Raw genomic sequence first — 16,373 nt, 5'->3', positions numbered from 1 at the left:
GACTCTCAAAGTGATAACATCCATGAAACCAAGGAAGTTTATTCTTTTCACTCATCATAAAAGGAATTTTAATTGTAAAACAAAATCATACATCATGCAATTGGATCAGTTTAACACAAGTATTTTATAAATAAAACTCCATATAGATGTTTGAAATTAATTTAAATCTAGAGAAACAATACATAATTAACATAAGTGATGTACTCCCGATACCATTGCAAGACAGCTTAAACTTAGAAAGTAGATCATAGTCAATCATTAACTTGAAAACCTAGCTGTATTCCTGATCCAGATATTTTAATTCAAGGATGCTACATAAGTGCATATAAAAAAGAATGTAACCAAGTGACATAAACACATAGAAGAATTAGAATTCAACAAACAACCATGAGATCAAAGACATAAAAAACTTGATAACGAAGCTCACCTAGTGTGGGCTACATATCCAGGCCCTGCTCAACGTGGGGAGGTGTCTTTCATTAATTGATAGTGAATCAAAACTAAAATCAATTAGAAATGATGACTTATGCCTCCATTTCCTAGAATGGTATGAAATTGAAAAGATTTGATGCACAAATAGACAATACCATTGAATTCGTGTCAAACAACTATAAATTGACCATGTTCCGAGTAGGTGACTACTAGGATCTAGCGAATATTTTAGATTCCTCGGAATCTTCCAAGGGAATATTCCTCAAAATATTCTCCTTATCTTGAACTCCATGCACACAATTCTGTGCTGGGTTCCTGTGGCTCTCATTCTACCATGCAGCCTCCTCCTCAAGAGTTATAAGAAGAGGGTTTAAATATATGTTGTCATGAGGGCACAACAAACATCACCAAGTCGCGCATTGGTGGCCACTTGTGTTACCAACCAGGAGACCCGGGTTCAAACCTTAACTTAGGCTGCATTTGTTTTTGGCGTTTTTCGTTGGTATGCTGTTGGCGTTGTCAAACTGATCAGTGAAACCACTGGGTGGGTTCAACTCCCACTGTCCTTCGTATATATATATATATATATATATATATATATATATATTGTTGGCTTGAGGGACCTTGACCCAGTTTTGGAGTTAATCAGCCAAACAGATCCCTACACTCTTGGCCCTTTCGGCAACAACCCATGGAGCGCGGACTGAGGTCTCACCTGAGGTAGTATGGAGGGATGCTGGAACCAAGTTTCCTCACCTTTGAGATGTCTAAGGGGTCAGTTTAGTTCAACTGTGAATACCTTCACACAGGTCACTTTGGGCACTATCTTGACATGTGAGGCCTTCGTGGTCTATTATAACCACCTTCGCGCAACCCTCACTAGTGACTGAGGTGATTTCACACTGCCCTAGCAGCGATCTATGCTACTTCCCCAAGTTATACCGTGGATCTTACTTATCTTCTTATAATAGTTAGTTATCTTCACTTAAACAGATACTTTATCTTATATTCACTTTATCAACACATTCATATAAGTTCACGCATCATATAAACAATATAAATGAAAATTACATCCGATACATTCAATGCACAAAAGAGGAAAAATATACACAAAAATGATGTAAAACTGCTCTTTATTACTTCTCCAAAGGTTACAGACTCGACTCACCTTGCACACTCAGCTGTAGGGGTCCTTGCACTCAATTGCAGACTACTAGGCCTCTAAGCACTTAGCTGCAGAGCCTTCTCATACTCTATGACTCAAAGACTCGAATCTAGACTTAGATAAGACTCAATTAACCACATATTGCTTCAACTTCTTTTTCTTTTTTTACAACTTAGGGACCCTATCTATTTATACAATCCAATGGTCTGTGGACCATGGGTAGATTTCTAAAGCCGACATTACATTACAAAAATCAGGGTGGACAACCCTATGACTCATTTACAATCTTCGTGCTTTGTGCCCACAAAACTCAAAGTCTTTACATCAGATTTGGTCAAAATCTGGGCTTTAAGCCCCAAAACTTCCCTTGGGGGATCCTGTGCCTAACAGGCCCCAACACAAGCATCGTGACTCACCCTCGAGTCACTCTATCAATGTGGAGACCTCCCAACTCTACCCCAACCACTGCAAGGTTGGTAGCAAAATGAGCGGCTGCTTACTGTATCTCTTGGACGCATTCTTTAGAGACTGCTGAGCTGCTTCCCTACATCTTCTCCTGCATTCCCTGCATCTGCGCAAGCTTGGATTCATTCAAGGCTGTAATGATGAATGCCTCATTGATCCAAGGTTGGACGCTTGCCTTCAAAACTGCTTCTTTATGTTGTGTTGTGTCTACCTTCTCCTTAAGTGCTTTGGCTGTTGCATCCGCGCGAGCCTCTGTGTAAGGGCCACCATCTATGCAATCCATTTTATATCATCATATTTTTGTTGTAGCTCATGCGCCTCTGTTTCTAAGCACCGTATGTTCGGGTCCTCCTACAAAGTAGTGAGGACCTCAAACGACTCTTCCAACATTTTGGTGTAGTCCTTCACTGCACTGTTGATCTCCTCCATCCCTGATGTAATGGCACTAGTGCGTTGTTACCTCACCTATGGAGGAGTTGAAGGCTACGCCTTCAACTGCAACTCTGCCATCCAAAGGTTTAGCTCCAGCTAAACCTTAGTCATCTCTTCTCACACCTCGCGCACCCTTGCTGCTAACCTCTAGATACGTGCCTCTATTGTTGCCTCTGTTGGGATGGCTAATTGAGGGAGCATCTGCCAGGCCTCCTCAACCACTTGCACCATATGCCAGTTCTGCACCACTACCTCATCACGCTATAGGTTCAATCGTTTCATATTAATTTTCTACTCGCTTAACACCTGTAATGTGCAACCCTCCCTAGCCCGCAGTTCTGCAGTCACTTCGTCTTACAGGACATAGAGTGTCTCCCTAGGGAGTGCAACCATGTTGATCCCTACTCCCTTCAATGGACTGTCGTAGGTCTGTCGGCTTCATTCTCTATAACCAGTGCCCCCTCTGGTAGCACTATGGTGTTGGACATGCGGGCGCGCAACATTTCCTTAGTCGCGGTCATTCCTACTGCAAGGCTATTCAACAGAGTACCAGCCTGAGCAGTGCGCACCTGCAACACCTGTATCTATGCTAGGAGGGCCACTAACACAATCTCATTCTCCTCCATGAGTTACTGGAAGGCCTTTGTGGTGACATCGCGCACCATCTCCCCTATATCATGGAGATCTCCTCCGATGAGGGTTATCGAGTCGAAATAAATCTTAGAAGCTTTTGACTTCTTTTGCGGCCCCACCTGCTCTCTCGGGCACTAGAGCTTCAACTGTGTAGATGTTATTTTTGGGTCTACACCACCTTCCTCTGTCTCAGGATATTCCTCAGGCGAAGATGACTTATGGCCCTCTCGCTCCTTCTCTACTACCTGTTGCTATTCTGCGGCTTCCTTCTACTATTATGTTGCTACCTTCGGGGCATCTCGCGCCTCTTGTGCCTTTGCTGCTACTTCCACTTTTCTTATTTTCTCTACCAACTACGCCATCTGTAGTTTTTCCTCCTCCTTCTTCCGTTGTGCAGCAAAATTTTCTATTTCTATTATGGAGATGGCTAGAGCGCACCACTCCAGTGCCCATGACTCAAGCACAGCGAATATAACATTGTCCATGGTGAAGTATGGTAGTTCATTCCAATTCTTTGCGGGGTCCTTCTATGCCCTAATGTACACATGATGGAAGTCTGCCTTGAACTCTGTGAAGCTTTGTAGACTATTGTAAACAGTGGGCGATAACTGCGGCTTGTGGTTAATCCCCATTCTGATGTTCATTTCTTGAACAACCATAATATCTTACTGTCTCAGATCCTTTTCGCGTCTTTAATGGCCCACAGTGAAGCGTACTTTGTTGCCTCCAGAAGATCCCACACAATTGTAGGGAACTGGCTATCCTCAGGCAACTCCCAAGCTACCAGCACTATGGATAGTAGAAGCCATGCATAGTGGAAGGTCTTCCCCTATTCCTATGCCTCATGGCAATTTTCCAGGAACTCCTTGCACAAGTACTCAGACCAATTAAACTAGACCCCCTCTCCACACTACGCGGTAAGTGCTATCACTAGCGCGGGCACCTCATCTGTGCGACACTTCCACATAACCCTGCGAGCCAGTATTTGGGAGGCAACTCTGACTGCCTTATTGTTGATACTAGAGATTGCCTACCCTCTCTTTTTTTTCTGCATCCTGAATTTTTCCTTCATGGCCTCTGTGATGGCCAAGTCATTGCTCCTACCCTCTGAAATATGTACTCCATCCTCCCACTTGCAAGGGACTCAAGTAATCCTATGAATCAGGTGGTTCATGATGGGTATGGGCTCCTCCAGCCACAAACACCCATCATGCACTAGGTAGAGTAGTTGTCTGATGACAAATATAGTTACTGGGGTACGATGGTAATGCAGCACCTAGAGCAGGTTCAACAACCCTGCTTTCTCTACTCCGTGCAACCACTTGTGGGACTCCAACTCTATGACTCCCGTCACAATATTTTTCTTCAGTTTTATGAGCTGTGTGGTTGCCAAGTGTACGAACTTCTCATGGTCCACGAGATCTCAATCTTCAAACTTTAGAATTGGCACCCATCCTAAGTGCACTCTTTCAAAAATGATATCATGGGGTAGCAACGCAGTCTATAGAGAGCTATTGCTCTCATCTAGGTCCTTGGGCATGCTTGCCTTTCCCTTCTGTGGAGGAACATACATGGGAAGCATGGTTAGAGGGTTTGTGCCCTCAGTTTCCACCTCCATTTCTTCATCCTCCTCCTCTTTGACAAGGATTTCCTCTAGGTATTCCTCCTCCTCATTAGTTTTCCAGATTAACCGCTTTCCCCTTTTCTTCCATGGTTAGTTTAGTTCGCAGCGGGTCTCATGGGGACACGCACACCAGAATCATGGCCTGTTTATCTTTCTTGGGTCTCAGTGTGCACGGTGATTTAGGGATTTCTGCAACTATCCCAACGCTCTCAGGGGCATCTCCTATTGTCATGGCCTACGCGGCCTCTTAAACGATCATTCATCATTATTCATGTCTTCCTCTGGTGTGGTCATACTGTTGTTCGACAAATCTCTCAACATTTCAGGTAAGTGCTCAAACAATGCCATCGACTTCAAAAGATCAAACAGATCTGGGTTCATAGAGCTCTGGGTGCGCAATAGCTGAATTCTGAAATGGCCAAGTGTTGTTTCCTGGGAAACCCTTTGCAATTTATAGTGCCTTTAGAATTTGAATTCAACCATTCTCCCCAAATCTGGTCCATTAATGTTCCCTTGGTGGCAAGTTTTCCCAAATCTAGCCAATAAATCCTATCTTAAATGCCTATTTTCCGCTCCATTAGGTATCAAACAAAGCATCACGTCATGAATAGTGACTTTAATGTTCACTTTCTAGCTAACATGCACGGCAGCGTAGCTACCCTTGCACTGTAGAGGACCCTGTGACACTTCGCTCCTATGCACAACCGTGACATCACGCAGTTTTTGGGTAGTGTAGTTTAGAGTCTCACGCCTCCTTTCAACTGCCTGGAGCACTAAGACTGTGCTTCCCATGGCTAGTTGTATGGGAAGAGTTTGCCATTTAACTTCGCTAGCAGTTACTTTTTATGGGAAGAGTCCTCCATCTGACTTCACCAAATGCATCACACCCCTATCCGAGGTTTCCTTAATAACATACAGTCCAATCCAAGGCATCAAGCTGTTCGACTCTCGGCAGTAGTCCGCAAAGTTGTCAACGTAATCATGCACATCCTACTTTATCACCACAATTTTCTTATTAAGAAAGTCCTTATTTATTCCTTCCTCAAGCTTCTTGACATATTCTTCTACCATGGCGCTTTTCTCCCTCAACCGAACTCTTTCATTCATGAGTGCCTGGAGCCTAAGATCACCTTGTTGATTCTCCTCATCAAGTACCAAGCGTTCTTCTTCGAGTTCTTCCAACTGTGCGATCCCTTCTTCCAAGGCTCAACGATTCGTCATATCCATGGGCGCTGCTATGCGCATACTAGGCATGATATACTCCATCGGCATTATAACATTCGCTCCATAGGCCGGCCTAGAAGGCACCTGTCCCATTAGTTTCTTGCACATTGTCCTATAATCCCACAAAACTACTGGTATGCGTAGGTCCCAATCACTTCACTGCGCACTACATACCTTCTTTAGTGCTTTGCACACCTCGTTAAATGCTTCTATGTGGATAACCTTCTACATGATTTTTCTCTCCACATTCTGTCGTTCCAGCTCGAGGAACCATTTGTGCATTTGGCCCCCCAACACATGCTTACTGATCGTATTTCCCAACATGCAGTTCATGTGTATCCGTGCAGGTTGTTTACCATATGCCTGTACCCACTTGGACAAATGCACGTGTGGACCATCCTGTCCATTGTATTTATCTGCCAATTGCACTATAGGTTTCTCAAACCATGTGTGCATCATCCTCCTACATGCACACATGTCTTTAAAGCTTTCTTTGTGCGTATCCCACCACCTCGTAGGCATAGCACGCAGTACCCAATTCAAGGCCTAGAAACATTGATTTTCTGGCACCTCCCTTTCAAATCTGTACAAGAAAGCATCTACCTCACCTAATCCATCATAAGTAAGGAGGTCCCTTACTTCTTTTGATATGCAATGCAATGACCTTGTCATCATGTTACAATTAAGTGTGGTTACCTCATGTAACTGGTTATGCCATTATTCTATCTCCTCATCCGAATCTGAAGTGAAGGAGCTTTCGCGCTCCCATGATATTCATCCCTCAGTGGTGGGATTTACCCAGTCTTTCTCTCACACGGTTATCTTGTAGGTGCAATCCAAATCGTTGTCGCTTTCATAGTCGCGCACCGGCTCTGTATAGCATGATCCCTCAGCAGGGTCGAAGGGTATAACTACAAGCAGAGACTTCTTCTCAAAAATCATCTTGAGCTTCTTTAGATTAATCACCCCGTTCATGTTAGTGGCCCAATCAATTCCTAAAAGCGCATGGTAGGGATTGTTGTCATCAACAATCTCTATCACTTCAAAGTCTGCTAGTGCGCTCACTCCCTCACTATCCATGGTGATTCCCTACAATCGCTCTATGGCTATTATCTTCTGCTAGTTCTCCATTCATAGCTGAATAGGAGACCATTGTAGCATAGGTCTCCCCATGCACTCCCATTTCTACTTCGGCAAAACGTTCATGTCTGGTCCTAAATCTAGAATTACTTGGTCCATCTCATATTCTCCAATTTGCATGGTTAGCCTCATTTCTCTCCCTATCCTAGTCTTATGTTTTCCAATCTTTCAGACTATGTGCAGTTCTCCTGGCACAGTCCTAGTGCATCTATTATTGAGTTCTTGCAATCCTTTTATAGCCTTACTGTCGTGCAATAGCTTCATGCATGTTTCCAAGAACGTCATAAGCATAGATGGGTCCATTTCTGGCTCTGGTCTATCTTTTCTTTCTGAAGTGGAGGCATCAATGAAGCTCTTCTTAGCTTCCATGAAGGTTTCCTTAGCACGCTCCAAATCAAACTCTTGTTCTTTCGTCGGAGCCTTTCGAACCCAAGTAATATCTTTGGGTTCTTTTTCTTTATCATCTCCCATCACAATTCCACTTCGGAGAACAATGTTCACATTTGGATCTTCCTCACGTGGCTCAGACCTCATCATCTGTAGGTTTTGAGTCGAGGCAAGTGGTAGCGCTCCCTTGTCGCGTATCCTAGCTATCAGCGTAGGACAATCCTCCATCTCATGATCAAACAAGGTACAATATAGACATTATGGGCATGTTGGATTTGTACAATCGTGAGCATAATGTCCCGGCCCTCCGCAATTGTAGCAGATGAGTTGTCTGTGACCTCTTCCAGGGCCTCCTCCACCTCGGCCTCGTCCACACCCCTAAAATTCGGTTTGTCCCACTCCTGCATTCGGGTCTAGGGGCTGCATTTTAGCCTGAAATCTATAGGTGGGAGTTCTATCCATCATCAGTTCATAGCTTCTACAAGTACACTCATTGTGTCCAACTGATATACAAATATTACATAGCAATTTTTGTGAATTCTGCATGTACTTCTATAACAATTGGCAGTTGTCTATATCATGGTTTCCTCCTATTTGACAAATCGAGCACCATAAAGCAGGTGCCGCACTAGGTCTTGCTTGCGCTTCTGACCTTAACGACATCGGTCCTCCTTCCACGAGGTAATTCATGAACATAGGGCAGTGGTCCTTATCATGACCCTGACCCTTGCATTTTACTCACTACACCTCTTCACGCACTTCTAGCTGGGTTGTCCTATCCTATTTCAGAATCTCCATCTCAAGGCACAAGTTTTTCAACTGCGCGTGGATCTATTAAACTCCCAAGTTAGGATCCTACATCGGGGTTTCATGTAGCCTCATCAGAATCTCCAAGGCCTTTGCCTAAGTTTTTAACCTCTGTTGAGCTAGCACATTCCTCAAATGTGGCGTTAGCAATGCTACAAACCATTCACGGTGTTTTCCATCCATCAAAGACATATTAGCTTCATAAATCATACACTTCAGTCTCTGATCCAGCTGCCAAGGATTCTCGCCTGGTAGCATTGTGATCTCTTTGAATCCAATGATCAACTGCGCTTTTGACCTCAGCCTACTAAATTCTCTGTTTCGCACAATTTGGATATCCGCGATTCCCGCATTCAGATTGTCATTAGAATGCTGAACATACCAGGTCAGCGTGTGATCCTGCAGAGCACTGACCAGTGTTACTTTCTTTACATTATCATTTGTAACTCCTTGCACTTCCAATATGGCTCTTATCATGAACCAAAACTGGTCCGTATCTTCATTTCGTAATCCTTTGAAAATAGCAAACTTTATCGTGCTTGCCATACTAAATCTCGATGGCGGTGGCGGTGGTACGGGTGAAGATGGAGGTGATGGCGGTGAAACTGGTGGCAGTGTGGGAGGGGGTCGTATGCGCTGAATCCTTTGCCTTATCAAATGGATTGCACTTTGTGGCGAGACCTTCGCAAGATCTTCCTCATCCCCTCGTGGAGGTGAATTCAAAGGGATATTCTCTAGTCCCTTACTTCCTTCATTTCTATAGGTTTTTCCACTTCGCGTAGCTCTAGACATCAAGGTAATTGCATAACCCTCTTTTCACACAATAACATTTTAATCCAACTATTCAGATACTTTACGTACTTACCTCACGGTCCTTTGAGAAAGCATCGCTCTGCCTCTCTATAGCTGACTGAAGTATTTACCACGAACTCAATAATGAATCCTCCTATAATTTGATCAAGCCAGTGATCAATAGAGCACGCGATCTTATCCTCTAATGCTTCCAATCTGCGCACCAACTCTGGGGTCTGCACAATAGGATTGTCAAGTTTCCACCTTCCTTGGTTATCTGCTAACTTCGCGATCCACTCGTACAACTCAGTAGGGAAAGATGCGAAAAATATTTCATGGATATCTGTGTATAGGTAGCAGTGTAATCACTCTTCTTTTTTTAGTCATGGGTTCCTATTCTCCTACACCGCGAACTCGTAAATTCTTCTGTCCAACAAACCATCAATTTTCTTCTTAGTTGGATTCCAATGATATGACATCGGACATCTCTATGCAGATTCTGGTCTCGACAACAGAACCATTTGTTGGCTTAAGGGGGCATGACCAAGGTTCGGAGTTAATTAGCCAAAAAAATCCCTACACTACTGGCCCTTTCGGAAACAACTCACGAAGCACGGAATGAGGTCTCACCTGAAGCAGTATGGGGGGATAATGGAACCATGTTTTTGCACCATTGAGATGTTTGAGGGGTCGGTTTAGTCCAACTATGAATACCTTCGCGCAGGTCACTTCATGCACTATCCTAACCTCCGAGGCCTTCATGATCTATTATAATCACCTTTGCGTAGCCCTCACCAAGGGCTGAGGTGATTTCATGCTGCCCTAGCAGTGATCTCCATCACCTCCCCAAGTTATACCACATGTTAGGGTCCTATAATAATAGGATTTATAATTTTGAATTGGCTATAGTTAGTCTTGTAATATTGTACATACTTTTTCTTTCTACAAAATGTTTTCCATATTAAAAATTAAAAAATGTAAAGAGGGTATGTCCTAAGAGAAATATCAAAGGACAAAAAGAATAATAAAAGATCAAAAAAGTGAAAAGATATGAACCCCAAACAAAAACAGATCATGAAAGTGTGCAAGTCTAGGAGCCACTACTTTTTTACTTTATTGTGAAAAATAATGGTTGTGTGCAGCTTGTCATAAATGCTACAACCCATGATAGTCAAACTATTTAATCTTGACTACTTCATGCTTTAAATTTCATGTTTATAGATAGAGAATAAAGATCTAGCCAAACTATTTATTCTTGGTAGATCAGTAGTTAGGTAGAGAAATAAAATGTTCTCATAAGCTTAATCTGAGCCATTGGAATATATAAGGTTAGAACTAGATAGTTTACTTTTCAAAAGAAAAATGAAAGAAAGGGTCTACTAGCTTAAATGCACCCAATAAAGTGATGAAAAAATGTTAGGGTAAGCAAAGTGTAAGTAGAAGAAAGGTTGTAGAAGTACAAGGTTGATTGAAGCATAAGCACATTTATCATGCTTAATCCTATGTGTCAGCATGTAAGAGTAGTTATGAGAATGAAAAGATGTTCACAAACTGATTTGGTTAACTTCCCGTCATCTCATTTCACCCCCCACTACATACTTACTAATTTCCCCATTATCCCATCATTTCCAAAGAAAATACCCTTTTCCCTTCATTTTGGCCCTTACCCCTTAGTTTCACACATTTCCCTAGCAAATTACCCTCCAAGCTCATTCCCCTACCCAAAAACTCGTTTTCCCTAGTGTGAAACCCATTCCCCTTTGAAGAAACCACTTTCCCCTTATTAATTTCCCTATTTTGCCTAAAAACCCACTAAAAACCCTTATCCTAAGTTTAAATCCCCCCTAGAATTACTTTATTAACTCTTCCTTTCCTATATTTTCCAACATAATCCCTTTTAGCCCATAAAAATTATTTTTACTAAAAAAACAGAAACATGAAAGAGTGAGTAAGATTTACAGTGAAAGGTAAAAGTAAAAGGAGGAGACAGAGCATACAGGTGAAAAAAAAAACAGATGAAAGTGTATCAGATGAAAGGTCATAAGTAAATATGACATCCAGTTTGAAGACCAAACAACCAAGCAAATTAAAAGGCAAAAGATAAAAGACCAAAGACAATAGAACCTAAATAGCGGGGACAACAAACAACAGTTCAATAGCTGTCTCTATCTTCTTGCATGAAGATATTTCCTTTTCCTAGATTAGCTCCCAATAGAGTTCCAGATATTTTGTAAAGTTATTTTGTATAAATACTTTATAATTCAAAGTAATCAGTGTGGATTGCTATACATTTGTAGAGTTATTTTTACCTTAAACCTAAGGGTGATTGTACCAACTTTCAAGTCAACAGACTAGAGCAAGTAATAAAAATATTGCACTAGAGGATTCATGAGATGAGCTATTGCAGTGAAGTATCTTCTTTGTCTAATTTTGTTACCTTCTTATGTGTTTCATAAACTTATTTGTTATCTAAATTTGAATGAATTAACTGGAAATTTAACTCAGAATTTGTTTAAGTACACTCTGTTTTGCACAATTAGTCATTTACATGTTTTCCTCTGATACCCAGATTTGAGAACCCTTAATTACTCTCCTATCCCGGTTGACCTCCTTCACTTCTCTTCATGATCCAGCATAGGGAACCCTTAATTGATCCATGTATCTGATTGGAAACCATTTCACCTGCAAGCCTATGAGATCTATAGGAACTCCTCTATCTTGCACTCTACACAATGTTTTTAGAACTTAATCTAGTCTTGTTTGTCTCACATTTGACCCCATAGAAAAATGGTAAAAGGCAACCCTTTTCATCTAAGTAAGTGATCCCACCACCCAAATTCAATTCAAAAACCCAAGCACAATCATAACTAGCCTAAAATTAATTAATTAAAACAACGTTAAATCATAAAGAGAGAGCCCTCTCTAATATTAGGAAGGCTAGGTCCTGATCTCCAAAAGTGGTTTGTGGTTACCTCTATCATTTCCTTTTCTGACAACTTTGAAGAAATTTTGGAGTGATAACACCACGGATCTTACTTATCTTCTTATAACCATTAGTTATCTTCATGTAAATAGATACTTTATATTATATTCACTTTATCAACACATTCATATAAGTTCGCGCATCATATAAACAATAGAAATGCAATTTACATCTGATACATTCAATGCACAAAATAGGAAAAAGATACACAGAAATGATGTAAAACTTCTTTTTATTACTTCTCCAGGGGTTATAGACTCGATTCACCCTATGCACTCAGCTGCAGGGGTCCGCACGCTCAGCTGTGGACTACTAGGCCTCTACGCACTTAGCTGCAGAGCCTCTTGTACTCTACGACCCAAAGACTCGACTCTACACTTAGATAAGACTCAATTCTCCATCTATTGCTTCCACTTCCTTTTCTATTTTTACAACTTAGAGCCTCACTCTATTTATACAATCCCATGGTCATTTCTAAAGCCAACATTACATTAAAAAAATGAGGGCGGACAACCCTAGGACTCATTTACAATCTTTGCGCTCCGCGCCCATAAAAATCCAAGTCTTTACATCGGACATGATAAAAATATGGGTTTTAAGCCCCAAAACGTCCCTTGGGGGATCCTGCACCCAACATATATATACATACATTGTGCCACCATTGGCCAACCGCCTAGGTAGTTGACGGGGTTGACCGCTCACTGGCTAGTCAATGACCTTTTCAAAATAAGTTATTTTATTACCCCATCGTACCAGTTTCCTGCTGATATTTTAAGGGTCATTGGTCATTTTAAGTAGGCGACAAATTCACCTCAGCTGGCCTCTAAACCAGTCTAAATTGTCACATTTTTAGCAAAATCTAGCATGCTGACTGGGATTTTGTGTGGCGCTTGTTGATTGGTTTGGACGAATGACTAAGTAGCTGACTGGAAAAATGACGTCATGCCAACATCGATTGACACATGTCACTTCATGATTAGATGTCTTATTACTATCACTCTACTGATTTCAACAACTCTATGGGTGACATCAACATCCATACTATTGACGTCAACATGCCAAGTGGCATTGTGGGCCCTCCCTATGAATGTTTTAGCTATTTTGGAAAAACTTCAGCGGGTCATAAGTTTCACATACAGTGTTTTTTTGTGGTGTCATTCATGCCATTGGATTCAAAATGATGAGATATTCAATTAGAGACTAGTTTTGTTATGTTTTGAGGACTTAAAAAATTTGGCCTTTTGGGATCCTCCTAGATCAATCCTCCCCACTAATGAGCTTTTGGACTCCCAAAATGTTTCTATCAATTAGCAGGTGAGGGAATTTATCCCTCACTTTATCCTTTTCAATCTAATGGGCCTTACTTGGATGCATTCTGTTTAAACCAATACGAAGGTACTCCACGTCTCCCTGTTGTGAAGTCCTAGTTCTCTTGTCAAGAATGATATCCTCAGGTAGCTTGTCCAACTATTTTGGTTCAAAGTCATCCAGTGTAGGAACCTGTCCAAACTCTTCGATGTCTATGATCAAAGGAGGCTCAAAAGCTTCGAGTTTTCAACATTCACTATTGAGTACATCTGCATGTATGCTCACAAATCGAGATGAAAAGAATTGTCTCCAATCTTCTCTAATATGGTGAATGGGTCATATCATATTGGTCTCAACTTATTTCCTTCTCATTTCATTATGTATTTACTAATGTGGAGCCACACCCTATCTCCAACTTGGAATTGGTGATCAACCCAGGTCTTGTCATGTCAAACATTTTATTGAGCTTAAATTTTCTCCAACTACTCCTGCACTACCTGGTGTATCAATTGAATTTGCTGAATGAACTTCCGTTATTTTTCCCTATCATCTTTCTCACTAGAATACCCATCTCTCCCAAATACCTGTCTAAGGGATTGTTTGGAAATATCCAAATCATGTCTCTAAAAATGAGCTTTGAGTGGATGAATGTACTACCCAGTTGTATGCATGTTGTACCTAAGGAAGCTACTCACCCCACAACTTGCGATGCTTGCAACAATAGCCCCAGAGTAAATATATCATTGTGCGGTTGGGAACCTCTGTTTGCCTGTCATTGTGCGAATTAAATGCTGTGCTCCTCTTCATCTTAGTGTCCATCATTCGCCTCAAACTCATCCAAAAATTACCAAGGAAATGAGAGTCTCAATTAGACACTATGGATGTGGGCAACCCAAAGTGGACGCATACAAATTTGAAGAAGAGATGAGTAGTTTGTTCTACAGTGATCTACTTTTTACAAGGCATTAAGACACACATTTTTCTAAATCAATGCACAATGACATACAAATAGTTATGACCTCTCATAAACATAGGTAAACCACCAACAAAATCCATTGACACACTTTCCCATGGACAACTCGGAACAAGCAGTGGTGTGTAAAGCCCCAAATTTCTATTAGTGGGCTTACAAACTGAACACAACACACATTCATTTACATATCGAGTCACAATATTTTTCCTACGAGGCCAATAATGAAACCTCTGCAGATTTCATAAAGTTTTCCCTACACCCAAAAGACCTAACACAAGAAAGGTATGTGCCTCTCGGATTACATGTATTGTTTCATTGGTGGGTATACAAAGTTTTCCAAGGTGGTACAACAATTTTCTTTGCAGATGGTAATCATCTACCTACGATCCATGAGTCAACTTCGCATAAATCTCCTTAAAATCTTTGTCATCAACATATTGTTCAGCATAACTTTCAAAAGGTAAATAGGCATTTTGCAAAACTATAGATCAAAAAATAGGAGGGTGAGAAAGCATATGTGCCACTTTGTTACTAGTGCCCTTCTTGTATTTTATTACCAAGTGAGACTACTGGAGGAATCCCATCCATCTGAAATGGAAATCTTGTTGAAGCTTGGTTTTCAAATGAAGGTACTAAAAGGTTTGGTGATCTATGTGAATGATGGTCTCCTTGCTAGTCAAATAGTGCTTCCACTTTTTCACACTTTGAACCAAGGCATACAACTCATTTTTATATGTGGTATAGTTCACAACATCTTGGGAGAATGTCTCTGAATGGTAACATACATGTTTCCTCTGGTGCATCAACACTACTCCTATGGTGTACCCACTCACATCTGTCTCAATCTTAAAAGGTTGTTGGAACTCAGGTAAGGCCAAAAATGGTGCGGTACTAATATTCTCTTTCAGTGTATCCAAGGATTTTTGCTACTTTCCTCCCCACTGAAAGGTTTTCTTCACACTTGTCAATGCATACAAGGGGTATGCAATGACAGAGAAGTTGGAAATGAACCTTCTCCAATATTGTACTACACCCAAAAATCTATGAACCTCTATAACATTGGTGATTTTAGGCCACTTTACAATCACATCAACTTTAGAAGGATCTATTTTCAATTGTCCACCTCCAAAATTGTGACCCATGTAAACCAAAGAGGTATTACAAAATTCACACTTAGACATTTTGACATACAATTTTTATTTTTGGAAAACTTCAGGAATTTTTTTAATATGACTCACATGATCTTCCCATGTCCTACTAAAAAAGAGAATGTCATCAAGATACACAAGTACAAAATCATCAGTAAAAGGACTAAAAATATAATTCATCGCCCTCATGAATGTGGTGGGAGGATTGCATAATTCGAATGGCATCACCATCCATTCAAGAAATCCATGTTTTCTCTTGAAGCAGTCTTCCATACATCCTGTTATGAAATCCTAGCCTTGTGGTAACCACTACGCAAGTCCAATTTTTTTAAATAGACAACATTTTTCAATTGATCTAATAAATCATCAATGCGAGGGTGAGGGTACTGATTCTTCATCATTATTTTTTTGAGTTCCCTATAGTCTATGTACATCCTCCTTGTGCCATCATTATTTGGAACCAACACAATAGGTGAACTGCATGGAGAAGAACTTGGCCTTGTGACCCCTTGGTTCACCAATTCCTTCACCTCCTTCTTTATCTCCTCCATCTCAATGGTTGAAAACCTGTACATACCAATGTTGGGTAAAGAAGCATCCCATTGCAAGTGAATATCATGTTGGACATCATGCTTTGGAGGAAACCCACTTGCTTCCTCAAAAAACCCATTATAGTTAGAAACAATTTCATACAATTATTTTTTATGAGTGGGATTACAACCTTGGAAAGCTTAATACGTCTATGCATCTTTTTCTCTCACAACCATGAGCATGCACACTTTGCTGGAATTGAACAATATATTCATATGACATGCACTTACAAGACTGGCACTGATTTTGGCATGATGTGCTCTAATAAT

This window comes from Pinus tabuliformis, chromosome 4_1 (assembly GCF_031772625.1).
Source record: "Pinus tabuliformis cultivar Carrire ecotype Pingquan chromosome 4_1, CPIR1, whole genome shotgun sequence".
Classification (NCBI taxonomy): domain Eukaryota; kingdom Viridiplantae; phylum Streptophyta; class Pinopsida; order Pinales; family Pinaceae; genus Pinus; species Pinus tabuliformis.
This window is presented reverse-complemented; position numbering follows the sequence as displayed.